The 8,741-nt window shown below is 40.8% G+C and overlaps 1 long non-coding RNA gene across 1 annotated transcript; it reads left to right on the top strand.

Annotated features, from left to right (window-relative positions):
- Positions 1-2,252: 2,252 nt before the first annotated feature.
- Positions 2,253-4,882, top strand: LOC113477009. Its single transcript, XR_003397826.1, has 2 exons — positions 2,253-2,330; positions 4,658-4,882. It is a non-coding gene; the product is annotated as an uncharacterized LOC113477009 (long non-coding RNA).
- Positions 4,883-8,741: the final 3,859 nt, after the last annotated feature.

Below are 8,741 nucleotides of genomic sequence, written 5' to 3'. Positions count from 1 at the left end.
TTAGCAGTTCACTGTGATCAAAGAAAGCATGTTGAGAAAAGCCCTCTTCAAAGGCAAGAGACACATTCCCCAGAGGAGGCCGGTAACTTCTGTGGCTGGGGAAAAGTGGTTCAAGGTTGTAGATACATGTGCTGTTATTTTAAGAAAAAGCTAAATGCTTGGTATGTGAAGAGTAAGAGTTACTTAAAGTATTAAAGGAATATTGGACAGTGGCAGAGATTTTTGAGCTTCCGAATGTTTGTGGTTGTGTTACAATCAAATAAACAATTTCTCAAAGGTTTTTTTATTTTTATGTATTCCTCTTCAAAAACTTTTTAGGAAATCAAGCTGCCATGGCATAAGGGGCAAGGTCCTTACATGAATATTTCGGTTTAGGAAATAAAAGTTAGGGGAAAAGTGGCCAGCTTTTAAAAAAACAAAAGGAGTGGAGTAACGACCAATGTATCTCTATTTAGTCTGGTGCTGTTCAGCATAGTCCTGGAAGAGATGGGGAATGAGACAAAGAAGCCTTCTAATAATACCAAGTCAGGCAGGATAGCTGAGGCGAGGATGTACAAAGGGACCACAGAAAGGCCTCACTGTACAGAGTGACTGAAGAGCGATTTGGCAGTTGAAATTCAATGTTGACAAATATAGAATACTGCAGAGGAGGAGAAACAATCCTAAACTGAAATACATAGTGGTGGAATCTAAACTATCCCTTGGGAAGAAACCTCGGGTTATAATAATTGTATAAAAATGTCTGCTGAATGTGCAGTAGGAATAAGAATTTTTTTTTCTTTTTTTTTTTTTTTTTTTTTTTTTTTTAAATAACTGAGTACTAGGAATTACTGGTAAAGGAATTGTGAGCAAAAAGGACTATTTTTATGCTACAGTATAAATGTATGGCACAGCTGAATATTGCATCCTTGCTCCCTCATTTTAGAAAGGATGCTGGAAAAGGGGAGAAGATACAGGAAATGTTAACAAAAGATGTGGAGCGACTCCCATACGGAAAACAGCATGTGGGGATTTTCAACCTCCTATCTGACAGGAAGAAAAGAAAGTTCTGTCAACTCAAGTGGCACGGAGATAGCAAATACAAAATGACTATTCACTCTCCCATACTGTGGGAGCCAAGCAGCCTTAAGTGAATGAATGGTTACGTGAAAATTTTAAAAAAGTCTTCCTATAGCTGTGAAACTGCCCTGGTATATTGTAGATGCCAAAAGTTCCCATGCTGACAGTAGTGTTTGGACATGCCCCTTAAATAAGACTCTCATGGTGGTTATTGTATGCAAAAATGCAGATCTTGTTCGGGGAATCACCTTGCCAGAGAATGCTGGGAGCTGGGGAGGCCCAGAGGCTGGGAAGCTGCGGGGGTTGGTGGAGTCGGTGGCGTGTCCTGCCACCATTCGCTCTTGCCTGAGGAGGAAAAAAGTGTAAGCTGTGACTGTGATAGGGCACTCCACTTCCTCAGTCTCTGAGCTTATCCTCTCTGGCTGTTCCTGTGTAATTAGACACACCTTGTGCTAGGGTATTGTTTAAACACATGACAAAAGAAGTTTCTGCCCTTAGAAATCAATTTTAGCTTTTGTGGAAGGATTTCAGTGAGTGTCCTTGCAGAAGAGAGAGGCAGAAGAATTTAAAAAAAAAAGGCTGAGATGAACAAAAATGCATACTGGGTGAAGTCCTAATTTGCAAAGATATTTTAATACTTCTGGAGGGTCTTTTTGTCTTAATAGCTATACATAATATGTTAGTATGTCACCCACGTGTGAGTAACAGTGATATTGATGTCTGGCGTTAATCTCCAAATTGTGAACATCTTTGTACCCAGGCACTTGCTGTAGCTTTTCAGAGAGACTGAAACGCAGCTGACCTGAATAAAACCTGCGTATTGAAACACCTGATTTTCTTTTCTTTGAGGGTATTGTAAATGTGTGCAGTGTATGTGCTAAATACGTTGCTTTCTAGTTGCCTCTCCACATAATGTTGGATTGCAACAGACTGCTCTCTGTCACACCTGATGACTAAACCTGTCTCACCCACGCCATGGGAAAGTACTGGTGCTTTGAGCCTTCTTAGAATCAAGCTTTAGGTTGTCCTCAGATTTCAAATCTCCTGTTCACTTTTTTAATATGGCCTCTAACTCAAGAGATACAAGCACAAATGGATTCCAGGCAACAATTAATCAGATAAGTATTTATTTATTTAACTCAACCTATAGAATTACGCTGGCAGTAGTTTTTTCAGAGTTAGACTTTCATTGAGCAAAAGACTGTCTTTTAAAGACTCTTTTCTCTTTTTCAGGCATCCGCACTGAAACATTCTGGATTTCATTGGGAATGGTAAGAAATTCCCTCTTAATTACAGAAAAAAGAGTCAGTTAAGAGCTGGCTGTTCTGTTTACCTCCTGATATGATCAGAGTGGAAGTATGGCTGTGGAACCTAGATGCGTTTGATTTACATTTTGCATTTTAAAACAGGAGGGGAAGACATAACTAAAGCAAACATACATTGCAACCACGTGGGACAGTGTTTACTCCTGCAATACCAAGAAGTGGGTTAGAGCTGGCTGTAAGCTGGGGCTGAGGGTCCATCAGAAATTGTGGAATGTTTTTCTGCATGATAGAGAGAACTTTTTTTTTTAGCTATCTATAATAAACCCTTTTAAATGGTCTTAGTGAGCACAACAGTTGCATACTTGATACTGTAAAGGTTGCTTAGCAGACCCACCAGAGTATGGGCGGGAAGCAAGATAAAGCCAGGCAACTGGGAGGATGCACTGTGTTGTGAGGGAAAAAGCTTGAAATATAACCGTTGCTGAAATATGAAGTAGTCCAATCTCATTGAGATGAAGGCTTTAGTCTTGCTGGCACAGCTGTGTCAGGAAGGAATTTATTATATTTTTGTCATCATTGCTATGCTAGCAAAAGCCCAAGTATACATGAAGTTACACCAGGGGAAAAAAAAGGATTTTTTTTCTTGCACAACTTAATTGCTCATGGAAATGTTGTAAGACTGTACCTGCAAAAGTTTTTTTTCCTAGTGTAAATTGTCTATGCTTGTATAACTATACAAATAAGCTGTTACAAGAGTTTACAAGGGCTTGCTGAAGAGAAATAATCTATCTGTAGCTAAAGACAGCAAATAATCCTCAGTATAAATTGCCTAATTCGTATGACTGGACATGGTATGTAAAAAGTGAACACCAAATCCAGGGATGCCACAGGATTTTTTGGGGTTTGGTTTTGGGGTTTTTTTAACCATCCCCCTGAACATGTGGTCACTTTTTGCCTGAAGTTCAAGCTGAGAAAAATTCAAGACAGCATCATGCAGGTGTTTTTTCATCCTCTGGAATTTATTATATCTGAGGGATTAGGTACTACTGGTGGGGCTTGAGTTGGTGGGTCCCAGAAAGCCTTGATTCCAGACCACGAGAAGTACCATTTTCTTGGGCAGTGCTGAGGGAGTCTCTCTTTGAAGACTCCCTCTCACATCTGTATACTGGGCTTGAAGCCAAGCCTCTCTTTTGTAAAGAAACCTTGCTAAAATTTCTCATTTCATGCCCCTTTATGAAGAGAGAGAGAGAGAGAAAGTACGAGGGAGACAGAGAAGGAGGTACGTGCCAAGCGTATTGAGAGAGCATAGCAGAGTCTTGATTTTGTGTGTTTGGGGACAAGGGGGCAGCAAAGAAGGAGAAGGCTTTATATTAATTAGCACCATATTTGCCATCCCTTACTTACACCTGAAAAGTGATACATTCTTCTCCTTCTCCTCTCCAAAACACATCTATATTTATTTTAGACAACTGTTTATGTTTGAGTGCTTTGACCTAGCAGAGGCACTTGAAATAAATGCACTTACAAATGTGCCTCCTGCCAGCCTTTGTCTAGTCTGCATATGGACACTTAAAAGAGTTGAAGAATATGTCTTACATATCTCAGAAATATGCTAAGTTCACAGTGGTGGCACCTGAAATAGCTTTATTCTTCCCTCTCCCTTAGAGTACAGTGGAACTGCTAGTGCATTATTTGATAAACAATCACCAATTAGTCGTTCCAATCCTTGCTAATTCAGCAACTGCTCTCCAGGGCCTCCAGGCAGCTTGTATGCCAGCTCATGTGCTTGCCCCAGGTAGCTCTGAACTGAAGGAGTTTCCTTAATTGTTTTTGCCGTTGTGTCTGTTTAAAAGATTTTACTGCTCCTTTTGGTGAGCTAGGTGGTGTATTACAAACACATGCTCGCTGTCTTACCTTCCCCCAGCATGCTGTTAACAACATGAGTAACTTAATCCCAGAATGTAATGCTATGTCCTTTCGGTACCTCTGCACCCACTCTGCAAGTGGGTAGAAACACCCACTTTGCACACCAAATGCAAGGGTGGCCTTGCTGAATGTGAGCAACAGGCGTGATGCTGCTTCCCTTCCTCAGTCTTTTATAGGTTTGGGTGCTGATGGGTGTCTTCATGGATAGCCCAGCTGCACCTCATGTACACCTAGATCACAGATAAACCTGATCTAGTTCTTCTGCTGATCGTAGGATGCAGGACAGGAAGAAAATTAGCCATCCTTGATAGATGTTAAAGGTTCTTGCAAATTCTGTTGAGCGACAAGCTGTGAATGGGAGAAGTGTCTCTCGGCTAACGCTTTTTCCTTATTCTTTTGTCTTACAGGTGCCTGTCAATGACTATGAAAACTGCTGCTGAAGCAAATTCTAGAGGAGGTGGCAGACCAATGGTTGTGGATCCTTTGCACATATAAATGTTTTTGTGTGTGTCTGTTTGACCATGGTAGGATATTTAATGTATCATAGAAACAGGTTTTGTACCTCCAGACTCAGTGTCACTCTCACCATAGATCCTTCCTTCCAAACAGATTTTCCCTCATTTGAACCTTTATAAAAAAACCCCACACCCTTGAAAAAAATGTAACTTTCTATGAAAAATATACCCTATTGTCATCTTTTGGGGAAAAAGGGAACTTTACTGTATCCACTGTTGTTGTAAGTGAAATATGGTGTACAGCATGCTAAGTAACTTCTCAGTCAAATGTCAGTGTGAACCCAGAAATCCTCAGTAGAGGAAAATAATAAATATTTTTATTTTCTCTAAAAGCTTCCCTGTAAAATTCTTCTAAAGATTTTCCTCATGGGACAACACAAAACAAGCAGATGGGTGCCTCGTCACTTCTCAGCCTGGTGGCAGGTTTGTTGGGACTTTTGGCCAAGCACTCTGAAAATATTCTAAGTCTTCACAAAGATGAAGCCCACGTTGTTAACCAGGGATACACCTCATCTGTGGTGAGCAGGAGACTTGAGTATTAGAAGTTTCTATTTTAAGCCATACTGTTACCTCCTTTACCAGTACCTCCAAAGAAACTGCAAAGACGACCTTCTCTACTCACAAGGTCTGGGCAGAAAGTTGGGCAAAGCTGTTCATCTAAAGTAGTTACTTTTTCATTCCTTTCCTTTCATGTGCAGTGACATCCTGCCTTTTGAAGTATGTCATTTTTTTCACATTACACTGCCTCTGCTTCAGCATTTTCATTCTGATTTGTTTATTTTTTTTGTATAACAATCTTAATTTTCAAATATATTTGCTTTCTTTCAATCCTTGAAATGGGTTGTTTGTTCTCCACATCTTCTAGACTTGTGTTGAAGATTGTAGAGAAAAGCTGATACCACAGCATAGTATTTGCAGTATGGTGCGCCATCTTGTAACTAGACTAAATAGCAAGGCATTATTCACAAGGAAGTGAGATTAGATTTGCTGCTGCTAAGTTCTTAGCTGTTCAGTTTTAACACTGGATGCCTGGGATTTCTTTTTATGGAGTGCCTGTTTACTCTTGTATATTTTTATAGAGTAAAAGGGTGGTGGGGAGAATGAGGGTGTTATGTGCAGTAATGTTATAAATAACGTTGGCTCTCAGGTTATTTGCATTATATCCACTTGCCCCAATGAGTAAAGTTTAAAAAGTCTTAAAAGGCAGAACAATGGCATGGATAAGGGGTCTGAAGGAAATGCTACAGAGTGTATTTATTGGGGAGCATTCCCTACCTAGCTACTAAGCCAGACAGAAAATTGTTTACTCCTCCCACAGCAGTAGTTCAAACAGATATTAAAGTCTTAAAGATGCTGGTGTAAAGAAGAAGGAAGGTTACTCAGCACCCATCACACTGAACTGACAGGCAAATGGGGAACATGCTGGGAGCAGAGCTACATTCCCAACCCAGGGATGGTGACTAGGATAACATGATGAAGTGCAGCTGTGATGGAGAAGGGGAAGCACATACATAGGGCTTGTGGTTGTTGTGGTCCTTTTGCTCTGTGCACTGTATACTTTGGGGTAAATAAACAAGAAGTGCTTACTTTTGAGCTGCATTTCAACCAGTGTGGTGTTATTTGGTTCAATAATTAGACATTCAGTAAATGCTGCAAACTCCTGAACAGGCAAGGTGCAGGACAGGGATCTAGGGGAGAGCGGCTACAGTTCCTCCCTCTATGTGTGAATGCTCACATGGGACAAAGATGTCAAGGTCCCAGTCCTGCAGCTACTTAAACTGGAAAGGAGTCAGACTCCAATTTCAAGCAAGGAAGGACTGAGCTCTGAGGAAGCAATGCTGTCATTGTGAAGACTGTCTGAAAGATTTCAGAGTATGTCTATGCCTGTGATTTTTTTCAGTGCTGGAACTTAATTTCTAAAGTGTAATAACACCAGTGCATCCTTGTAATTTTATTGCATTTTTTATTATGGCAATAATTTACAATTAGCCTGCTGTCATATTGGCCTCTGGTTTCAGTAGTCTCCAGTTCTCTGTCTAAGATGATGGAGGTGAAGTTGGACCATTTCATACATGCTGAGTTTTATTTCTTCCTCTCTTTCCTTCTTCCAAAATGCTTGTTGAGTCTGTGGAATTCTTCTGGCTTGTTTTTTCCTAGAGTTTATCCTCAAAGGTACACAGTATCCATTTCCTCAGAGTAGAAGAATTAAATAAAACTCCTTAACAGAGCTGCCTCCTTGATGCAGCATCATGGTAGAAGCTGTGTCTTGCTCATTTTCCCTGACCTTCCTAAACTGCTGTTTCCCATCCCATATCAAAATCTCAAATTCCTGCATGGCAGCTAGGTCCTTGAAGCTGGGAATTCAAATTTTGAAGGGCTTTGAAGCAAGAGGAGCCCTTGAAGGACTTCTAGAATAGCAGGTCACATTTTGGTTCTCAGAAGTAATACAGAAACACCAGTGAATCTGTATGGGTGCATGGCAAATCTGCAGAGAGCAGGGCAGTACTGGAGCTAGCAAAGCCCTGTGAGAAGAAATGGTTTGGCTAACGGCTGTGACTCAAGCACGCACCACAGAGTGCTCCAGCAGCAAACCTCTGCTACACCGATTGGTCCCATATGTGGCTGGGTTTAGCAGTGATCTGAGGCTTGCATCTCTTCTATAAATTCTGCTAGAAACAGTGCTTCGGCTGAGAATCAGTTACAGGCGTAGTTAGTTAATTCAGTGATATATTTAAGTAACACTTTACATCTGGACTTGGCAATGAACTTGAAATCCTCATTTAAAAACAATAGTAAAGTACCGGAGAGATTCTGGCATGATGTAGTCCACCAGCATTTTTTTTTTTTACAATGAGAGCTGATGTTTCAGTGGTCTTCTAGCACGGAGAATGTGTTGGAAACAAAATGCTGTGAGTGACAGATCTTCAGCAAAGCTCTGGACAAAAGCTTTCAGAAACTCTGATGTTGTGGAATGACAGGCAGAATACTGCTATGGCTGAAAGCTGGGGAGGAGAGGTAAAACAGAGAGTTAGGCTAATCTGCTGGGGTAGAAAGAGACCAAAGTTGCGCTTTGGACATCTGCAAATTAACTAAGAATCCTGTTGTTAACCCATTAATTGCTGTAATTGAGAGAGGGCTGGAGTTATAAAGTTGCAAAATCTGTGGTGGAAATACTTAGTCTGGTTGGGAGCAGTAAGAACTATGAATACCTTCAGAGAATTGTAAAGTTTTCCACCAAGTGGGCAGAACAGTGCTGGATGAAGATCAGTGGTGAATAAAGAAAGTAAGACTGAGTGTGAGCTGTCAGTCATGCTGGTTCCAGAAGAGCCAAGTATGAGAGATCAGTGGGGACACTTGCTCAAATTACAACCACAGTCAAAACCCAACTGTGATATTAGGTTGCATATCATTCAAGACTACTGAGAAATTGAGTAACTGGGAGGGTATTAGACAGGCTTTTGTATAGAGCTGTGCTTGTGGTCTCAGCTAGGATGCAGTATGCAAATTTGGCCTCTAGAACTCAAAAACGATGTGGCTGGAATAGGGGGATTGGGAAAAGGGTGACAAGAACATTCAAGAGCCTGGGAAAACTCCTGCCAGAAAAGGAACCAAAAATTTAACCTTACAAGACCGAGAAAAGGAAAACTGATAGAAATATGGAGGATACTGATTATGGAGACGAGGTCAGGAACTTTATCTCTTCTAGTCTTGTAGTGTAGGCCCACAGGGGCACAGGATGAAAGTTCACAGTTGTTCCAAAAGGTTTTATTTATTACTAACCGGGGAGGTGATATTAACAGTTCAGGCTTCATGTTGTAAACTCAACTTTAAGATTTTAAGAGGGGAAAGGATAGGTGACAGCCACAGCCCTACAAAAGCCTAACTCCTGACAAATGTCCCTCTTCAGAGGGAGTAGTTACTTAGTTACATCATGCTCCACTTTTTAAACTGTTACTTGGATTTTTCCTGATTCATC

The sequence above is a fragment of the Athene cunicularia genome (genome assembly GCF_003259725.1).
Source record: "Athene cunicularia isolate RWA chromosome 2 unlocalized genomic scaffold, athCun1 chr2_part1, whole genome shotgun sequence".
Classification (NCBI taxonomy): domain Eukaryota; kingdom Metazoa; phylum Chordata; class Aves; order Strigiformes; family Strigidae; genus Athene; species Athene cunicularia.
This window is presented reverse-complemented; position numbering and strand designations above follow the sequence as displayed.